Source organism: Schistocerca gregaria, chromosome 6 (assembly GCF_023897955.1).
Source record: "Schistocerca gregaria isolate iqSchGreg1 chromosome 6, iqSchGreg1.2, whole genome shotgun sequence".
NCBI lineage: Eukaryota > Metazoa > Arthropoda > Insecta > Orthoptera > Acrididae > Schistocerca > Schistocerca gregaria.
The window spans coordinates 526,192,829-526,212,436 of NC_064925.1; the positions used below are offsets into that span (position 1 = coordinate 526,192,829).

Sequence of the window (19,608 nt, forward strand, 5' to 3'; positions counted from 1 at the left end):
TTTGATAAATTCAGGTCTGTTTGTTGCCAGGAGGTCTAAGACATTACCCTCACGAGTTGTTTCTCTAACTATCTGCTCAAGGTAATTTTCGGACAAGACATCCAGAACAAAGTCACACGATTCCCTGTCTCTGGCACCAGTTTTGATGGCATAATACTCCCAATCTATACCTGGCAAGTTGAAGTCGCCCCCTATTACAACGGCATGGTCAGGAAAATTACTAATGATATTCTGCAGGTTCTGTCTGAAGCGCTCTACAACAACAGATCCTGACCCACGTAGTCTATAGAAGCATCCGATCACCACTTTTGACCGTTCTTTGATACTCAATTTCACCCAGATCAATTCACATTCAGAATCCGTGATAACCTAGCTATATTTTATCCAATTTTTTACTGCAATAAACACGCCGCCGTCATTGGGGGCTAACCTATCCTTACGATACACACTCCAGTCTGAACATAGGATTTCGTTGTCATTGACGTCTGGCTTCAACCAGCTTTCTGTTTCCAATACTATCTGTGAATTATAACCTTCAGTAAGCGATACTAATTCTGGGACCTTTCCTTGGATGCTCCTGTATTGTACTAAAATCATATTAATCTTTTCTATCTCTGATCTGCAAGGACCAAGATCTGAGGCCGCTGTGGCTGATTTAACAGGCAAATCGTCTTTGCTGCCAAGAGAGGGGTCCTCTAACCTACAAAAAGCCTCATTTGCAAGCCACACGTACCCTAGTAGCCGCTTCCTGCGTGTAGTGCACGTCTGACCTTTTAAGGGTAACCCTACAATTCTGCACCCGACAGCGGAGATCGAGAAATTCGCATCCGATACCGCCGCAGAGCCGTCTGAGCCTATGGTTCAGACCTTCCACTATGCTCCAAACCAGAGGGCCGCAATCAATCCTGGGCACGATGCTACAAATAGACAGCTTGGCCTGCACCCCGCGTGCGCTGCTAGTTGCCTTCACCGAATCAGCCAACCGCCGAAAGAAGCCGAGGATGGCCTCAGAACCCCAGCGGCGGGCGTCATTCGTGCCGACGTGTGCCACTACATGCAGCCAATTACACCCAGTGCGCTCGATAGCCGCCGACAGGGCCTCTTCCACATCACGGATGAGATCTCCCGGCAGACACATCGAATGCACACTGGAATTCTTTCCCACATTGCCTGCTATGTCCCTGAGTGGATCCATCACCCGCCTAACATTGGAGCTCCCAATGACTAGCATACTCACCCTGTGTACTTGTCCGGACTGGGCAGGAATATAGACCGCTGGAGACGCATCCCGTGCTGGCTGAGAGTTATCGTAAACACTGGGAAACACCTGTACCTGTTGCTAAGACGTAGGGAGCCAGCCGCACGGCCTGCTCCCTCTTTCGCCTTTCGCACAGTAACACGCGAACCCACAACTGTCTGCCAACCACTCTGGAGTGAGGACGGACCGGTCAGACGTTGCGTATCGGAAGCCGCAGTGACATGTGGGTCACCATGGGATTCCAGTGGCACCAAAGGTGTCGCAGGTCTCGTCACTGGCGCCCCGACGTCACCGCAACTTCGTGCATTAGCTAGAAGCAAGCCGACGGTAGACAACGCAGCTTCCAGTGTTTACGGACAGCAGCGAACTCTCCTTGTGTCCGCTCCCAACAAGCACAGTCCCTAGCCATATCGTACTGTGTTTAAAATAGATATAAGGTCTCAAATGGCGCTACTGAGATTGAAAATATACCAAAGGCGAATAAAGTAACACTAAAAGATGGTGTGCAGATTCCTCACTGGACTCTGAGACCGCGAGATATTAAACAGAACTAAATCTCTCTACGCGGAAAATTTACACTAGGAAGCCGCCCTACACAAGGATATTCAGAAGACTTACACCACAATAGAAACTACGATTAATTTTCTAACCACTAGTGTACATAGTAAAATACACACGTACAGTTCACTTCTTTGCAGAAGCACTTGAACAAAAAACAAAGACTAAATCAATTTACAGTTTATCACACAAGGGCTGCAGCTGCTCAGCTGCGCGTCCTCTCGGCTCGGCGGCTGCCGCTGTCATTAGGAAAGTGGAACTCGCTCACGACTGTGATATAACTTTAAAAATGATAAAGAGCGGCAGTCTGTCGTCTTTCCGTTCTAGCTTCATTAGAGCAGATCCAGTTTCCGGCTAGTAACTATTATCAGTGCAGTATTTTGTAGTTGTTATACTGTGCCTAGTACATCCACACCTAGTGTTCAGGCTCTCGTGACAGTTCATTAAAGACTAATGAACTGTGGCAGAGCCTGAACAATACCTACATACATGTTTGACGTATTTAAAGGTCATAGCTACGCTGTACTCCAGCTCTAAGGTCAATACAAGTTCCGTCTACTTTGTGGGCTTTATCCCTACATAATGTTTCTGGGATTCGAACGACCTCGATCATGTCAAAGAGGCGACATCTCATACACTACTGGCCATTAAAATTGCTGCACCACTAAGATGACGCGCTACAGACGTGAAAATTTAACCGACAGGGAGAAGATACTGTGGCGGCCGGAGCGGACGAGCGGTTCTAGGCGCTATAGTCTGGAAGCGCGCGACCGCTACGGTCGCAGGTTTGAATCCTGCCTCGGACATGGATGTGTGTGATTTCCTTAGGTTAGTTAGGTTTAAGTAGTTCTAAGTTCTAGGGGACTGATGACCATAGATGTTAGGTTCCACAGTGCTCACAGCCACTTGAACCATTTGAAGGAACCGCGTAGCACTACAACGAGTCTCCAGTCAGTTTTCTTTGTGAGAGCCTTGGTTACTGCATCGCACTATATGCGCGGAGGACACCTATGGAACCCATAGAAGTTGTAACTGTTGGTACGTTCCAACGTGTATCATTCCACGACATTCAGCTCTCCACACATCAACCCCGCGATCTTCAAATATCTCTTCTTACGATCGCAGAACGAGTTTTATTTATATCGTTAATTCTTAATGGTAATTCAGTCAGTCTTCTCTCTTTTCTTTGAAGATAAAAGCTGCGTCCTTCACAGTGATCACTAAACATCTGTTCACGCCCTTTATATGCCTTACCAGGCCTGGTAAAAACTCTAAACTTGAACAAAGCTCTGGTCGTTGTTCTACTGGTCACAGAGAACTGCAGCTCTAAATACCTGCTGATGGTATACGGTCAGTGTGCCAAGTTACGTTGACATTCGACCATGTCTTCTGGGGGCTTCACGTTTTTCGTCCGGCAGTGTAGAATCGAGGATAGAGACGAAGCCAACATCCACAACAGTAGTACAAGTTCATATGCCTACTACCCACGGAAATGATGAAAAGATTGAAAGTAGGTGTGATTAGAAAAGATATCATCACCAGTAGTAATTTCAGCGCCATTCGGGAAATGGAACAACAAACATTGCGGAAAATACTGAGACCCGACATGCTGGACAGTATCTGGATGAGCAAAAGTCCGGAAGTAGTGTATTCTCTGACGGTACTATTATGTCTCATTGCACTGAAAGAACATTTGAAATGTTGAAATATTGCTGTCCATTACAAACCATGAAATTCTTCTACATCATAAACGGTACATGAGAAAACAAAGTACGACGGCCAGACGACAGCCAAAAGGATCTCACGGAAGTAAGTGTTGCCCCAGTGGCGTCTGTATGAACGACATACAAAAAGAAAGCCGACTCTCATAAGTTCACGTCCGAAGATCTAACAGAAAGAAGTCTGAAACTCATAAACTCTTGGATACTACACACATCAAAAACAGTTTTGTATAGCCTCGGTTCCGAGATACCCGAACCTGTACAGAAAATTGGAACAGAGATCAACATAAACATCATTTCCGCCCTTTTTATTACTCATGAAAACCACACATTGCATGTTGTACCACCATACAGCGAGACCTTCAGAGGTGGTGGACCAGATTGCTTTAAAAACCGGTACCTCAAACACCCAGTAGCACATTCTCTTGCACTGATGCATGCCTCTATTCGTCCTGGCATACTATCCACAAGTTCATCAAGGCACTGTTGGTCCAGATTGTCCCACTCCTCAACGGCGATTAGTCGTATATCCCTGAGTGGTTGGTGGATCATGTCGTCCATAAACAGCCCTTTTCAATCTATGCCAGACATGTCTGGAGAACATGCTGGCCACTCTACTCGAGATATGTCGTTATCCTGAAGGAAGTCATTCACAAGATGTACACGACAGGGGCGCGAATTGTCGTCCAAGAAGACGAATGCCTCCTCGCTAATATGCTGCCGATACGGTTGCGCTATCGGTCGGAGGATGGCATTCACGTATCGTGCAGCCGTTACCGCGCCTTCCATGACTATCAGTGGCGTTTGGTGGCCTCACATAATGCCATCCCAAAACATCAGGGAACCTCCACCTAAGCTGCACTCGCTGGACAGTGTGTCTAAGGCGTTCAGCCTAACCGGGTTGCCTCCAAACACGTCTCCGACGATTGTCTGGCTCAAGCCATACGCGACACTCATCGTTGAAGAAAACGTGGTGCCAGTCCTGAGCGGTCCATTCGGCATGTTGTTGGGCCCATCTGTACCGCGCTGCATGGTGTCGTGGTTGCAAAGAGGGACCTCCCCATGGAAGTCGGGAGTGAAGTTGTACACAATGCACCTTCTTGAACACAGTTTAAGTGGTAACAGGACCTCCTGTGGCTGCACAAAAAGCATTATTCAACATTGTGGCGTTGGTGTCAGGATTCCTCCGAGCCATAATCCGTAGGTAGTGGTCATCCACTGCAGTAGTGGACCATGGGCGGCCTGAGCGAGGCATGTCATCGATAGTTCCTGCCTTTCTGTATCTCCTCCATGTCCGAACAACATAGCTTTGGTTCACTCAGAGACGCCTGGACACTTCTACTGTTGAGAGTCCTTCCTGGCACAAAGTAACAATGCGGACGCTATCGAACCGCTGTATTGACCGTCTAGGCATGGTTGAACTAGAGACAACACGAGCCGTGTACCTCCTTCCTGGTGGAATGACTGGAACTGATCGGCTGTCGGACCCCCTCCATCTAATAGGCGCTGCTCATGCATGGTTGTTTATATCTTTGGGCGGGTTTAGTGACATCTCTGAACAGTCAAAGGGATTGTGTCTGTGATACAATATCCACAGTCAATGTCTATGTTCAGGAGTTCTAGGAACCGGGGTGATACAAATTTTTTTTTTGATGTGTGTATAATGACGACAGACACATAGCGGCAGGACGAAGACGTTTTGGGAAGGTAAGAGGTTCATTTTGTGTTCTGGAGAAATACAGGAAAACGCGAAGCAATCCGACGCTATTAAAAGTTGAAAAAGAGAGGCAGCGAGAGAAAGAGAGAGTGAGAGTGACCTCATTTGTACTAAAATTGCAGTACTCGCGAGGTGCCTGTTTGCTTCCACCGTCCTAAGTGGAATGCGCAAGTTCTAATAAATGTTAACCAATCTTCAGTCTTCTCTAGTTGTCCCCTGCGCAGAAAACAGCACGTAGGTCATAAATGCGTTATCTCGAGACTGTAAGAAACTCTTATCGAGGAATTGTTATTTTAGAAATTATTAAATTTGCAATGTTTCTTTATCCAGGATGCTACTCGCTTTTTATTAGTGGAACACGAGAAACTGCACAATTACATTCCGCTTTAGGGCAACAAATAATTTCTATTTTTCAACAAATTAATGAACTGCGTATTTCCGTAACTACAGCTCTCACATTTACAAACTAGACATTGCTAACCACAGGTCTTTATTGATACCGCGGCAGACAACATGCGCGTCCTCCGAGATTGCCAAACCAACTCCGATCTTACAGCCGAACCACTTCGCCCGCCATCCAAGTTAGGCGCGATCCGAAGATCACCGAAGTGCCTCGTCTGCCTTTTCGTTTAGCAGTTGTTTATTATTCTGCTGTTTGTCAATACTTGCGAAATAATGGAATGATAGCACGCTGTTGAGAGATGCTTTAATTTCAAATGCAAGTAAATGCTGTTTCGTTTGTCTAATATTATTAACAGAAAATTATGATTTTGGCGCATAACTTCCGGACGTAGCAGCCCCACAATTTTGGTGGCCTTTCTCACGATACGCATACTGAATAAACCATGTGTGCGTCAAAAATGGTTCAAATGGCTCTGAGCACTATGGGACTTAACATCTGAGGTCATCAGTCCCCTAGAACTTAGAACCACTTAAACCTAACTAACCTAAGGACGTCACACATCTGTGCCCGAGGCAGAATTCGAACCTGCGAATGTAGCGGTCGCGTGGTTCCAGACTGAAGCGCCTAGGACCACTCGGTCACAACGGCCGGCTGACAAAGAAATCCTAAGTTCAGACTGGAATGAGTATCATAGGGATAGGTTAATCGCCAATGGTGGCGGCGTGTTCATTGCATCAAGAATCAAGTTACGTAATGTCTAAGCTTTTTATTATTTTAATAAATGTGTATGAAAATTAATCAAGTTCTGTTTAAAGTTGGTCACCGTCAATCTGCTACTCTAAGCGTGCAAGTGGCTTACTATCGTCTGACCTGACGGCAAAATATAAACGCGCCACGATAAGACCACGAGACATATTGCTGACACTCGCCTACTTCGTTAGAGCGACAAGTCAAATAATCTGATGGTGTGTGTACCGAAGGTCTTACAGTATGCACACCACAGTCCCCTAGAACTTAGAACTACTTGAACCTAACTGACCTAAGGACATCACACACATCCATGCCCGAGGCAGGATTCGAACCTGCGTCGTAGCGGTCGCGCGGTTCCAGACTGCAGCGCCTAGAACCGCTTGGCCACTGCGGCCGGCCATCGGTACGTCACACCACATTACATCTTCCCATTCCTGCCTCCTCAACTGCCATAATAAGGGCTTATTTTATCTGAAAATGATGGCTGCAAAGCCAGAAATATTACATTACGACTAATCTCATGGGTTAGAAGAAAGGCAGATCAATATTTATAGCATTTGTATACTTAGAGAAAGACCCGATAATTTTGATTTTCTGGAATAAAATACAGAGAGCAAAAAGTTACCTACAACATATACAGAAATCAGACTGCATTTATAAGGGTCGACGGACATGAAGTGAAGCACTAGTTAAGAAAGGAGTGATGCAGAGCAGTCGCTTGCCTCCGAAGCAATAACTGAGAAGTGAGTGAGGCAGGATAGTAGACTACCCCCGACGGTATTCAATCTGAACAAGCGACAGACGAAAACAAAGAGATATTAGGAAAGGGAATGGCATCGTCATTCTTTCACAAGCGGCAAAGGACTTGGAAGAGAAGTTGAACGAAATGGATAGCGTCTTGAAAAGTGGTTATAATATAGACGTCAACTACAGTAAAACAAGAGTAACGGAATCTAGCTGAATTAATGACATACAGGACATAAAATCTCGTCTGAGGCCTGCGATCGTTTTTATGTTAATAATTGGCAACCAATGCTGTACAATCGCAATAAATTCATGAGATGTTCAATTGAATCTTCCTTAGAACATTTTACGCGTGTCGGGATTACACCCATCTTCAGACATCTGTTACAAAAAAGTACAAAACGTAAGTGAACAGCACACTCAACATGTCTCGACGTTACAGAAAATGAGATCTTGTCAAGAAAATGAGATCTTGTCATATGAGTTACATACCAGAAACTTCAACTCCTTCCTAACCAACCGGCGTACAGCCTTGACAACTCAAAGAAAGTGTCGAATAACATATGACTGCGATACAAGCAGTCTTGAAGCAGAGCGTACACTGACGCCAAACAAGTCAACTGGCAGCGAAGTGCCCTCGGTAGGGGGCGCTGCATGGTCATGTGCTCCATGCGTTCACATGTAATTTAATAATAATATACTCAGCATATAACATCTAATAGGGTGTAATTACGACTAGCAATCGGAATAGTACTTCCGTACACGTTAACACTAAAAGATTTTTTAATTTTTTTTAAAATCTCCCATTTATTTTTTTTTTTTTTTTTTTTTTTTTTTTTTTTTTTTTTTTTTTTTTTTTTTTTGCATTGCCATACTATGCATATACAGGGTGTTGCAAAAAGTACGGCCAAACTTTCAGGAAACATTCCTCACATACAAATAACGAAAAAATGTTATGTGGACATGTGTCCGGAAGCGCTTAATTTCCATGTTAGAGCTCATTTTAGTTTCGTCAGTATGTACTCCAACGTGATCAAATTGTAAATTTTCACAATCAACATGTGTGGGCTGACGACAATACGCACGCAGTTGTACAATCACGTCATCAACACAGATTTTCTGTGAACGTTTGGGCAGGCATTGTTGGTGATGTCTAGATTGGGCCGCTATGTTCTTCCACCTACGCACAATGGAGCACGTTATCATGATTTCATATGGGATATTCTACCTGTGCTGGTAGAACATGTGGCTTTACAAGTACGACACAACATGTGGTTCATGCACGATGGAGCTCCTGCGCATTTCAGTGGAAGTGTTCTTACGCCTCTCAACAACAGATTCGGTGACCGATGGATTGGTAGAGGCGGACCAATTCCATGGCCTCCACGCTCTCCTGACCTCAACCCTCTTGACTTTCATTTATGGGGGCATTTGAAAGCTCTTGTCTTCGCAACCCCGGTACCAAATGTAGAGACTCTTCGTGTTCGTATTGTGGACGACTGTGATACAATACGCCATTCCCCAGGGCTGCATCAGCGCATCAGGGATTCCATGCGACGGAGGGTGGATGCATGTATCCTCGCTAACGGAGGACATTTTGAACATTTTCTGTAACAAAGTGTTTGAAGTCACGCTGGTACGTCCTGTTGCTGTGTGTTTCCATTCCTTGGTTAACGTGATTTGAAGAGAAGTAATAAAATGAGCTCTAACATGGAAAGTAAGCGTTCCCGGACACATGTCCATATACCATATTTTCTTTCTTTGTGTGTGAGGAATGTTTCCTGAATGTTTGGCCGTACCTTTTTGTAACACCCTGTATAAATAGTGGCACTAAGCACCACTCAAACCATATGTTAATATAAAATAAATAATAGAGTGGGTAGGGGGGGGGGGGGAGTTCCTTCATGAATAAACCTTACAACTTCTCAAATCTCTAAAAGAATACCACCAAATTAAATATAACCAACATTATCCGTCATAAACTAAAACCCTGTGATCAGCTCACGTACACAAACGTCTTAGGCGCCATCTGTTAAAGCCTTGTTGTTGTTGTGATTTGAAGGCTTCTATTTGGGCAATCACGGCCTATGAATATCACATGGCTGTAATTCGATAGGCGGATGGCTGCCGCCGATGTGGTTGCAATTGGCTTTAACAGATGGCGCCTAAGACGTTTGTGTACGTGAGCTGATCACAGGGTTTTAGTTTATGACAGATAATGTTGTTATATTTAATTTGGTGGTATTCTTTTAGAGATTTGAGAAGTTGTAAGGTTTATTCATGAAGGAACTGCCCTCCCCCATTATTTATTTTACATTGAGATATGGTTTGAGTGGTGCTTAGTGCCACTGCTGACTATAGGCATAGTATGGAAATATAAAACAAATTTGGAGTTTGTAAGAAATTCAAAAAAATCTTTCAGTGTTAACGTGTACGGAAGTACTATTCGTTTGCTAGTCATAATTACACTCTGTTAGATGTTATATGCTGAGTATATTATTATTAAAATACATATGAAAGCATGGAGCATATTAGAGAGCCTGTATAGGGAGAGAGTGGCCAACCGAACCGGACGATACGGCGGCCATTTTTCTGCCAAACTACGGGAGGGACTTTTGAATGACCAGTAGTTGAGTAGTAAATTTAACTATATATATTGCAAGTTGTTTTATATGTAGTAAAAAGCAAAAACGACTTACTTCGCATAGATAAGAGTACTTGGTTGGTTTCCACAAGGCTCCGGTTTGATTTATGTCAGCCCTGTTGACTGTGACTGCCCACTGCTTTCGTCTTTCTTCATTGCGTGGAAATGCTAACATGCGAAATCCACCTTCGCCTCTATTGGAACAACCAAATGCAACACACCATGGCATCATTTAAGAACGTCTGCAGAACGAATTACAGATGTCATAAACAATACTGTACAAATACTAACGTGTTTACTTCAAACATTTAGGCCTACCGACTTTATCACAAAACGCCTCATTATTTCAACTCGTATTTAAGATCTCAAACGCTAATTACGTACTAAAAACGATATACAACTACATCGAACATGCATGCACAACGCATAACAAGTCTCTCAATAATCAAATACCTTTTAATCGTTTCCAAAAGTCCTCTGAACTTCAATTCAACTCAAAAGCACGGCGAACGTGGTAAACACAAGAGACGTTTGGCGCCATTTTTCTGCCAAAGCTAATCAACCAATCACGGGCAACTTCACCCATGGCCACTCTCTCTGTATACAGGCTCTAGAGCACATTACCATGCAGCGCCCCTACCATGGGCGCTTCGCTGCTACTTGACTTGTTTAGCGTCAGTATACGCTCTGCTTCAGGACTGCTTGTGCCACAGTCATATGTTATTCGACACTTTCTTTGAGTTGTCTAGGCTGTACGCCTGTAGGTTAGGAAGGAGCTAAAGTTTGTGGTATGTAACTTATATGACCAGATCTCATTTTCTGTAACGGTGAGACATGTTGAGTGTGCTGTTCACTTACGTTTTGTACTTTTTTCTAACAGATGTCTGAAGATGGATTGTAACCTCCCCCTCACTTATCGACATTAAAGTCAGTGAAAAATTAAACCGCGTGTACCTAATGGAAATTTGGGAAAAGCAATCGTCACCGAAGTTAATCTGTCGGTAAAGAGGGAGGAAAGGGTTACATCTAAATGAAAGTAAAAATGCAAATGAAATAGGTGGAAATTAATTTTGAAAAAAGGGTAAAATTAATAAAGAGAGTAAATGTGCGGCCGTTACGTTAACAGTTAATTAGCGGTAATTAGATATTTGAGATTTGAGGAAAATTACGGTCGCCAGTCCTATGGACAATTACTATAGTAACTGAAAATGAATGGTTATTGCACATATAATTAGCACTAAAAGCGTGGCAACTCAAAGTTGACACGTGTTGTGTAAAACCGGAAAGTTTGTCAGAAGTAATAAATTTCGGTACACTCAGACTTAATTTAGCAAAACAATTAATAAAACCGGGAAATTGAAAGTTAATTTAGTGAGTGAAATTAATAGTGAACTTTGTCTCTGAAGCACTAGGAAATTCTATAAAATAAGGTTAGTCTTGGGCTACCTCAACAATCATTTCAAAAGCTACTTGAATCTATGCAATTTAGAAATAAGAGATTTAACTTTGAACTTGAATTACATGATTCTGAACAATTTACAATAGTAAAATTTAGTACGTACCAAGCTGAGCTGTAGTCACAGGTAAGCTTAAATATGGTAACAAAACTCGCACTCTTAATTTGTGCTTGTGTACTCTAAATATTGTAGCCAGCTATGAATACTTTAACTGAACTTTGAAATTAAAGCAGTGAACTGGAATGATATTACTTTAATGCTGGCGCTTGAATTTCAGCGACACTCGGGTTCATTCCGGAAAAGGGAGGGACCCTGCTTGGTAATGCAATTGGGACAATGAACAACACATGTTCATGCTAAGTTGCTGTAATTATAGTTACGAAAATGGAACAGTTTGAAAAGCTGAGGTCTGCCATACAGTTCTAAAACTTTACGTGCTTCCAGTCTTCCTTGTCGGTTGATTGAAGGTTTGAAGCCGTCGATCGAGGATGCGGCGACAGTCACTCATTGTCGGCCGTCGCTGTTGCAGAAGCTGGATGTTGGCGCGCTTTCTTCTCGACACGGTCACCAGGCGAAACGGGCTCTTGATGTGCGCCAGCTAATGCTTCCCGTCCGTGACAGCGTGTCGAGCGCAATAAAATGCTGCCCAACCCCGAACGCGCGGAAACTCGCAGGAGCGTCACACAACACACCTGCTCCACCGCCCTACTCCCACCAGACTCTCCTCTGCTCTCGCTCCAAGCGACAGAGTTCACACAACCAAATATTCTAAACACTTTCGTTCTCCACACGACCTATCGAGTATTCGTTCGATAGCATAGTTTTCCCTAGGCCATACCCAGCGTAAAATACAAATAATATTTACAAAACAAATCAATTATACATCGACACAAATGCATATATATATATATACTAAACAATTACAATATATAAAGACACAGAAATGTCTTATCTTGAGGTAACAAAACAAGGAAAAAAAATTATAGTACAATAGATGGAAATAGGAGGATATGTATTTCCAGCGTTACAGGGTCTAATCCAGAAATGCGTAACATGTTCTAATAAAAGAGCCAATTGAACATCTCATGAATTGATTGCGATTGTACAGCATTGGTTGTGATGCTGACGGAATTGTGTGCGCTGATATGAAACGTCCTGGCAGATTAAAACTTTGTGCCAGATCGAGACTCTAACTCGGGACCTTTGCCTAATGCAGGCAAGTGCTTCATTCTGGAAACAACCCCCAGGCTGTGGCTATGCCGTGTCACTGTTATAGCCTTTCTTCCAGGAGACAAGTTTCGCAGGAGAGCTTCTGTGAAGTTTCGAAGGTAGAAGATACTGCCAGAAGTAGAGCTGTGACGAAGGATCGTGAGTCGTGCTCGGGTAGCTCGTTCGAAGGCAAAGGCCCCGAGTTCGAGTCTCGGTCCAACACAGTTTTAGTCTGCCAGAAAGTTTCAGTTCAGGAAATGATACGCTAAAATTAGTAGATAAGTTTTTCTATTTAGGCAGCAAAATAACTGATTAAACTTCATGGCAGATTAAAACTGTGTGCTGGACCGAGACTCGAACTCGGGATCTTTGCCTTTCGCGGACATGTGCTCTACCAACTGAGCTACCCAAGCACGACTCACGCTCCCTCCTCACAGCTTTACTTCTGCCAGTACCTCGCCACCTACCTTCCAAACTTTACAGGAGCTCTCCTGCGAACCTTGCAGAACTAGCACTCCTGAAAGAAAGGATATTGCGGAGACATGGCTTAGCCACAGCCTGGGGGATGTTTCCAGAATGAGATTTTCACTCTACAGCGAAGCGTGCGCTGCTATGAAACTTCTTGGCAGATTAAAACAGCGAGTTCGAGTCTCGGTCCAGAACACAGTTTTAATCTGACAGGAAGTTTCATATCAGCGCACACTTCGCCACAGAGTGAAAATATTCTGATAACTGTAAGTGTTAGGAAGTTTTTTCTAACGGTATTTGCCTGTAGTGTAGCCTTCTGTGTAAGTGTAACGTGAATGATTAACAGTTCAGACAAGAAGAGAATAGTAATTCTTCATGCTTTCCCGGCGATCTGTTGACATCTTGGATATTCGGGAATCCAGCCGGATGTTCGCGTCGTTCTCGCACAATATTTCAACATCGTGCCTCGCTGTCTTCTGCAGGTGCTACGCAGGTGCTACCTGAGACTGGTCGTTGGGTCGATCGAGTCCAGTATTTATGCCTGGAAGGAGCTGGGCGTTCCCTAATCGGTCCGCGCTCAGTTGAGTGTTCGATCTGTGGTCTGCGCCCGCCAGACTCGGCTTCAACGGACCCCTCCAGTCGCGGATGTTCCGATGACAACCACAACCGTTGAGGACGGCCAAAACGGGCGCCGACAGCAGTCGGAACATCCGCGACTGGAGGGGTCCGTTGAAGCCGAGTCTGGCGGGCGCGGACCACAAATGGAACACTCGACTCGGCGCGGACCGATTAGAGAACGCCCAGCTCCTCCCAGGCATAAATACTGGACTCGATCGACCCAAGGACCAGTCTCAGGTAACACCTGAAGAAGACAGCGAGGCACGATGTTGAAATATCGTGCGAGAACGACGCGAACATCCGGCTGGATTCCCGAATATCCAAGATATCAAGAGAATAGTAGTTTTAGAAATGTGGTGCTACAGATGAGTGATGATGATTAGAGTGCTAGATCGAATAACTAACTAGGAGGCACTGAATCGAATTGGGAGAGAAGGAATTTATGATACGAATTAACTGAAAGAAGGGATCAGGTAACATGACATTCCGAGGAACCACTGACTCGTCAGTTTCGTATTGGAGGGAAGTGTGGGGGCGGGGGGAGCGGGTAAAACGTGCAAAGGGACACAAAGGCTTGACTACAGTCAGCAGACCCAAATGGATGTAGGTTGCAGTAGTTCGGCAGAGATGAAGAGGCTCGCATAGGATAAAATCACTTTTAGAGTTGTACCAAAACAGTCTGGTCTGAAGGCGACGACGACTACGACAACAACAACAATACAAAAGTTGTTCTGTGTACTCTTTAAAGACCCAAAAGTAACAATAATAATCAAATTTCAATATAGTTAAATGGTTTTATTTTTGGCCACATACACTATGTAATCAAAAGTATCCGGACACCCCGAAAAACATACGTTTTACATGTTAGGTGCATTGTGCTGCCACCTACTGCCAGGTACTCCATATCAGTGATCTCAGTAGTCATTAGACATCGTGAGAGAGCAAAATTCGGCGCTCCGGGGAACTCACGGACTTCGAACGTGGTCAGGTGATTGGATGTCACTTGTGTCATACGTCTGTACGCGAGATTTGCACACTCCTAAACATCCCTAGGTCTACTGTGTCCGATGTGATAGTGAAGTGGAAACGTGAAGGGACACATACAGCACAAAAGCGTACAGGCCGACCTCGTCTGTTGACTGACAGAGAGCGCTGATAGTTGAAGAGGGTCGTAATGTGTAATAGGCAGACATCTATTCATACCATCACATGGGAATTCCAAACTGCACCAGGATCCACAGCAAGTACTATGACAGTTAGGTGATAGGTGAGAAAACTTGGATTTCATGGTCGAGAGGCCTTATAAATCACACATCACGCCCGCAAATGCCAAACGACGCCTCTCTTGGTGTAAGGAGCGTAAACTTTGGACTATTAAACAGTGGAAAAACGTTGTGTGGAGTGACAAATCACGATACACAATGTGGCGATCCGATGGCAGGGTGTGGGTATGGCGAATGCCCAGTGAACGTCATCTGCTAGCGTGTGTAGCCCAACAGTAAAACTCGATGGCAGTGGTGCTATGGTGTTGTCGTATTTTTTAAAAAAAAAATATGGTTCAAATGGCTCTGAGCACTATGAGACTTAACATCTGAGGTCATCAGTCCCTGTTGTGTACATAGTTCCGCGTAGTCAGCGCATACACAACTTTCCCAGGTATAGCGCTCGTCCGTCTCCACACTACGAGTTGGTGCTGCCTTAGAGACGGACCAAATTCTGCTTCCGCTGATCCGCGTGTTAATATGTAGGGCAGCCAATGAGATTGCTGCTAACGTAGAACCTTTTCTCCTCGGGGATCACACTTGCGCAGTGATACCTGAACGTGTGAGTTATTATAACGAGTGTACAGACTTCCGATTAGTCAGTCTGCATTTGTGTGCACCAGTCTGTACCAGTCTATAGTCAAGTTTCAGTCTGCGCCTAATAAGGTTACCATATACCTGTACATAGCCATGGAGATAAATGAATAGACATTTTTTCAAGTATCAGAGATATTTGAGAATAAGATTAACGTACCAAGACCAAAGGAACTTCAGATTGTCATTTGTAAACAGCATCCAGAATCAAGTTACATAATGTCTATGCTTTTTATTATTTTAATAAATGTGTGTGAAAATTAATCAAGTTCTGTTTAAAGTTGGTCACCGTCAATCTGCTACTCTAAGCGTGCAAGTGGCTTACTATCGTCTGACCTAACGGCAGAAGATAAACGCGCCACGATAAGACCACGAGACATATTGCTAACACTCGCCTACTTCGTTAGAGCGACAAGTCAAATAATCTGATGGTGTGTGTACCGAAGGTCTTACAGTACGCACACCACAGTCCCATAGAACTTAGAACTACTTGAACCTAACTAACCTAAAGACAGCACACACATCCATGCCCGAGGCACGGTTCGAACCTGCGACCGTAGCGGTCTCGCGGTTCCAGACTGAAGCGCCTAGAACCGCTCGGCCACACAGGCCGGCGGTATTTTTCATGGAGGGGGATTGCACCCTTTGTTGTTTTGTGTGGCACTATCACAGCACAGGCCTACATTGATGTTTTAAGCACCTTCTTCCTTCCCACTGTTGAAGGGAAATTCGGGGATGGCGATTGCATCTTTCAACACGGTCAAGCACCTGTTCATAATGCACGGCCTGTGGAGGAGTGGTTACACGACAATAACATCCCTGTAATGGACAGCCCTACACATAATCGTGACCTGAATCCTACAGAACACCTTTGGGATGTTTTGGAACGCCGACTTCGTGCCAGGCCTTACCGACCGACAACGATACCTCTCCTCAGTGCAGCACTCCATGAAGAATGGGCTGCCATCCCCCAAGAAACATTCTAGCACCTGATTGAACGTATGCCTGTGAGAGTGGAAGTTGTCATCAAGGCTAAGGGTGAGCCAGCACCATACTGAATTCCAGCATTACCGATGGAGGGCTCCATGAACTGGTAGGTCATTTTCAGCCATGTGTCCTGATACTTTTGATCACATAGTGTAATTGTATTAAAACCTGAAGTATTTTGGGGGTTAAATAAAGACACTCGTACGCGTCGTAAATCTGCCTTTCACAATTGTAGACTGATTTATATTAAACCGCCATGGATGCAACGGCATAAATTTTTCACGTGATTTGCTGTTGAATGAATGAATAGTTCCACAAATACAGGAAACAGCTCAGTAAAAGTCAATAGTTATGCGGTAACGAGGCGCTCAGGCAAAAGTAATTCCGAGAACGTACGTTCACCTGAAAGTACAGCGTCTCAGATCACCTTCGAAGTTACCAGGAAACGGCCGATAATGTTATCCTACAGAAAATGAAAAAAAAGATGGAGCCGCGTATCTGCGGCGCTATCTCCCGCGTCTGTATTCGCCACGCCCCGTCGCGACCTGAAAGCCCGTCTTCGGTTTTGAGTAGCGGCTGCGTGGGAGACACGTGCTAGGCAGCGACGCTGGTGAGTAACTCACATCCGTTGCATGCAAAACGCAATAGGCATTACGCGGTAGGCATTACCATTTTGCGCCTCACAGCTTTCTAGCTTGTCCATATTCTGCTAAGGCTAGACTATGGAATAAAATACGCTTGTTTCGCATTCCACGTCTACGTCTGCGTAGATACTCCGCGAGCCACCATACGGCGCGTGACGGAGGGAACCCTCTACCACTCTTGATCATTTGCTTTCCACTTCCATTCGCAAACAGAGCGAGGGAGAAACGACTATATGTCCTCGTATGAGCCCTAATCTCTCGTATCTTATGTTCGTCGTAGTAGAGGCCGACCTAGGGGAAGATCAGTTTGGATTCCGTAGAAACGTTGGAACACGTGAGGCAATACTGACCCTACGCCTTATATTAGAAAATAGATTAAGGAAAGGCAAACCTACATTTCTAGCATATGTAGACTTAGAGAAAGCGTTTGACAATGTTGACTGGAATACTCTCTTTCAAATCCTGAAGGTGGCAGGGGTAAAATATAGGGAGCGAAAGGCTATTTACAATTTGTATAGAAACCAAATGGCAGTTATAAGAGTTGAGGGCCATGAAAGGGAGGCAGTGGTTGGGAAGGGAGTGAGACAGGGTTGTAGTCTCTCCCCGATCTTATTCAATCTGTATATTGAGCAAGCAGTGAAGGAGACAAAAGAAAAATTCGGAGTAGGTATTAAAATCCATGGAGCAGAAATAATTGTAATTCTGTCAGAGACAGCAAAGGACTTGGAAGAGAAGTTGAATGGAATGGATAGTGTCGTGAAAGGAGGATATAAGATGAACATCAACAAAAGCAAAACGAGGATAATGGAATGTAGTCGAATTAAGTCGGGCGATGCTGAGGGTATTAGATTAGGAAATGAGACACTTAAAGCAGCAAAAGAGTTTTGCTAGTTGTGGAGCAAAATAATTGATGATGGCCGAAGTAGAGAGGATATAACATGTAGACTGGCAATGGGAAGGAAAGCGTTTCTGAAGAAGAGGAATTTGTTAACATCGAGTATAGATTTAAGTGTCAGGAAGTCGTTTCTGAAAGTATTTGTATGGAAGTGGACGATAAATAGTTTAGAGAAGAAGAGAATAGAAGCTCTCGAAATGTGGTGCTACAGAAGAATGCTGAAAATGGGTAGATCACATAACTAATGAGGAGGTGTTGAACTGGGTTGGAGAGAAGAGAAGTTTGTGGCACAACTTGACTAGAAGAAGGGATCGGTTGGTAGGACATGTTCTGAGACATCGAGAGATCACCAATTTAGTATTGGAGGGCAGCGTGGAGGGTAAAAATCGTAGAGGGAGACCAAGAGATGAATACACTAAACAGATTCAGAAGGATGTAGGTTGCAATACGTACTGGGAGATTAAGAAGCTTGCACAAGATAGAGTAGCATGGAGAGCTGCATCAAACCAGTCTCAGGACTGAAGACTATGTTCGTCGTCCTTACGCGCAATGTATGTTGGCGGCAATAGAATCGTTCGGCTGTCAGCTTCAGGTGCCAGTTCTCTAAATTTTGACAGTAGTGTTCCTCGAAAAGAACGTCGCCTTTTCTCCAGGGATTCGTATTTGAGTTGCCGAACCATTTCCTGTTGCTCGAAGCTACCGGTAACAAACCTAGCAGCCTGTCTCTAAATCGCTTCGATGTCCTCCTTCAATCCGACCTGGTACGGATCTCAACTACTCGAGCAGTACTCAAGAGTAGGTCGCAACAGTGTCCTATATGGTGCTTCCTTTACAAGTGAACCACTCTTTCCTAAAATTCTCCCAATAAACCGATGTCGACCATTCGTCTTCCCTACCACAGTTCTCACACGCTCGTTCCATTTCATATCGCTTTGCAGCCTTACACCCAGATACTTAAACGATGTGACTGTCAAGCAGTATACTACTAACACTGAATGCGTATATTACAGGTTTGTATTTCCTATTCATCCTTATTAACTCTCATTATCGCACATTTAGAGTTAGCTCTCATTCGTTAGACCACCTAGAAATTTTATCTAAGTCATCTTGTATCTTCCCCCAGTCACTCACTTTGGACACCTTACCGTACACCACAGCGTCATCAGCAAACAACCGCAGATTCCTGCCCACCTTGTCTGTCAAATCATTTATGTGCATGGAGAACAACAGCGGTCCTATCACGCTTACCTTGGCCACTGTTGACGATATCCTTGTCTCTGATCATCGCGCGCTGTCGAGGACAACATACTGGGTTCTGTTCCTTAAGAAGTCTTCGAGCCACTCACATATCTACGAATTTATTCCATACGCTCGTACATTCGTTATCAGCCTGCAATGTGGCACCGTGTCAAATGCTTCCAGGAAATCTGAAAATATGGAATCTGCTTGTTGTCCTTCTTCATCCATAGTTCACAGTATCTCATGCGACAAAACTGCATGTTGAGTTTTGCAGGATCGATGCTTTATAAAACCATCTGATTCGTGAATGAGATTTTCACTCTGCAGCGGAGTGTGCGCTGATATGAAACTTCCTGGCAGATTAAAACTGTCTGCCGGACCAAGACTCGAACTCGGAACCTTTGCCTTTCGCGGGCAAGTCCTCTACCAACTGAGCTACC

General features: G+C 44.4%; 1 protein-coding gene across 6 annotated transcripts in view; it reads left to right on the forward strand.

Moving 5' to 3' along the window:
- LOC126278594 (fatty acid 2-hydroxylase) overlaps positions 1-19,608 on the forward strand; it is a 537,874-nt gene that overhangs the window by 457,566 nt on the left and 60,700 nt on the right. The window contains exon 1 of one of the 6 annotated variants that reach the window (XM_049978810.1): positions 16,851-17,000. The exons of the other annotated variants lie outside the window; for them this stretch is intronic. The gene's annotated coding sequence lies outside the window, so the exon portion shown is untranslated. Of the gene's footprint in view, positions 1-16,850; positions 17,001-19,608 lie in introns of those variants that run through there. 6 annotated transcript variants of the gene reach the window in all.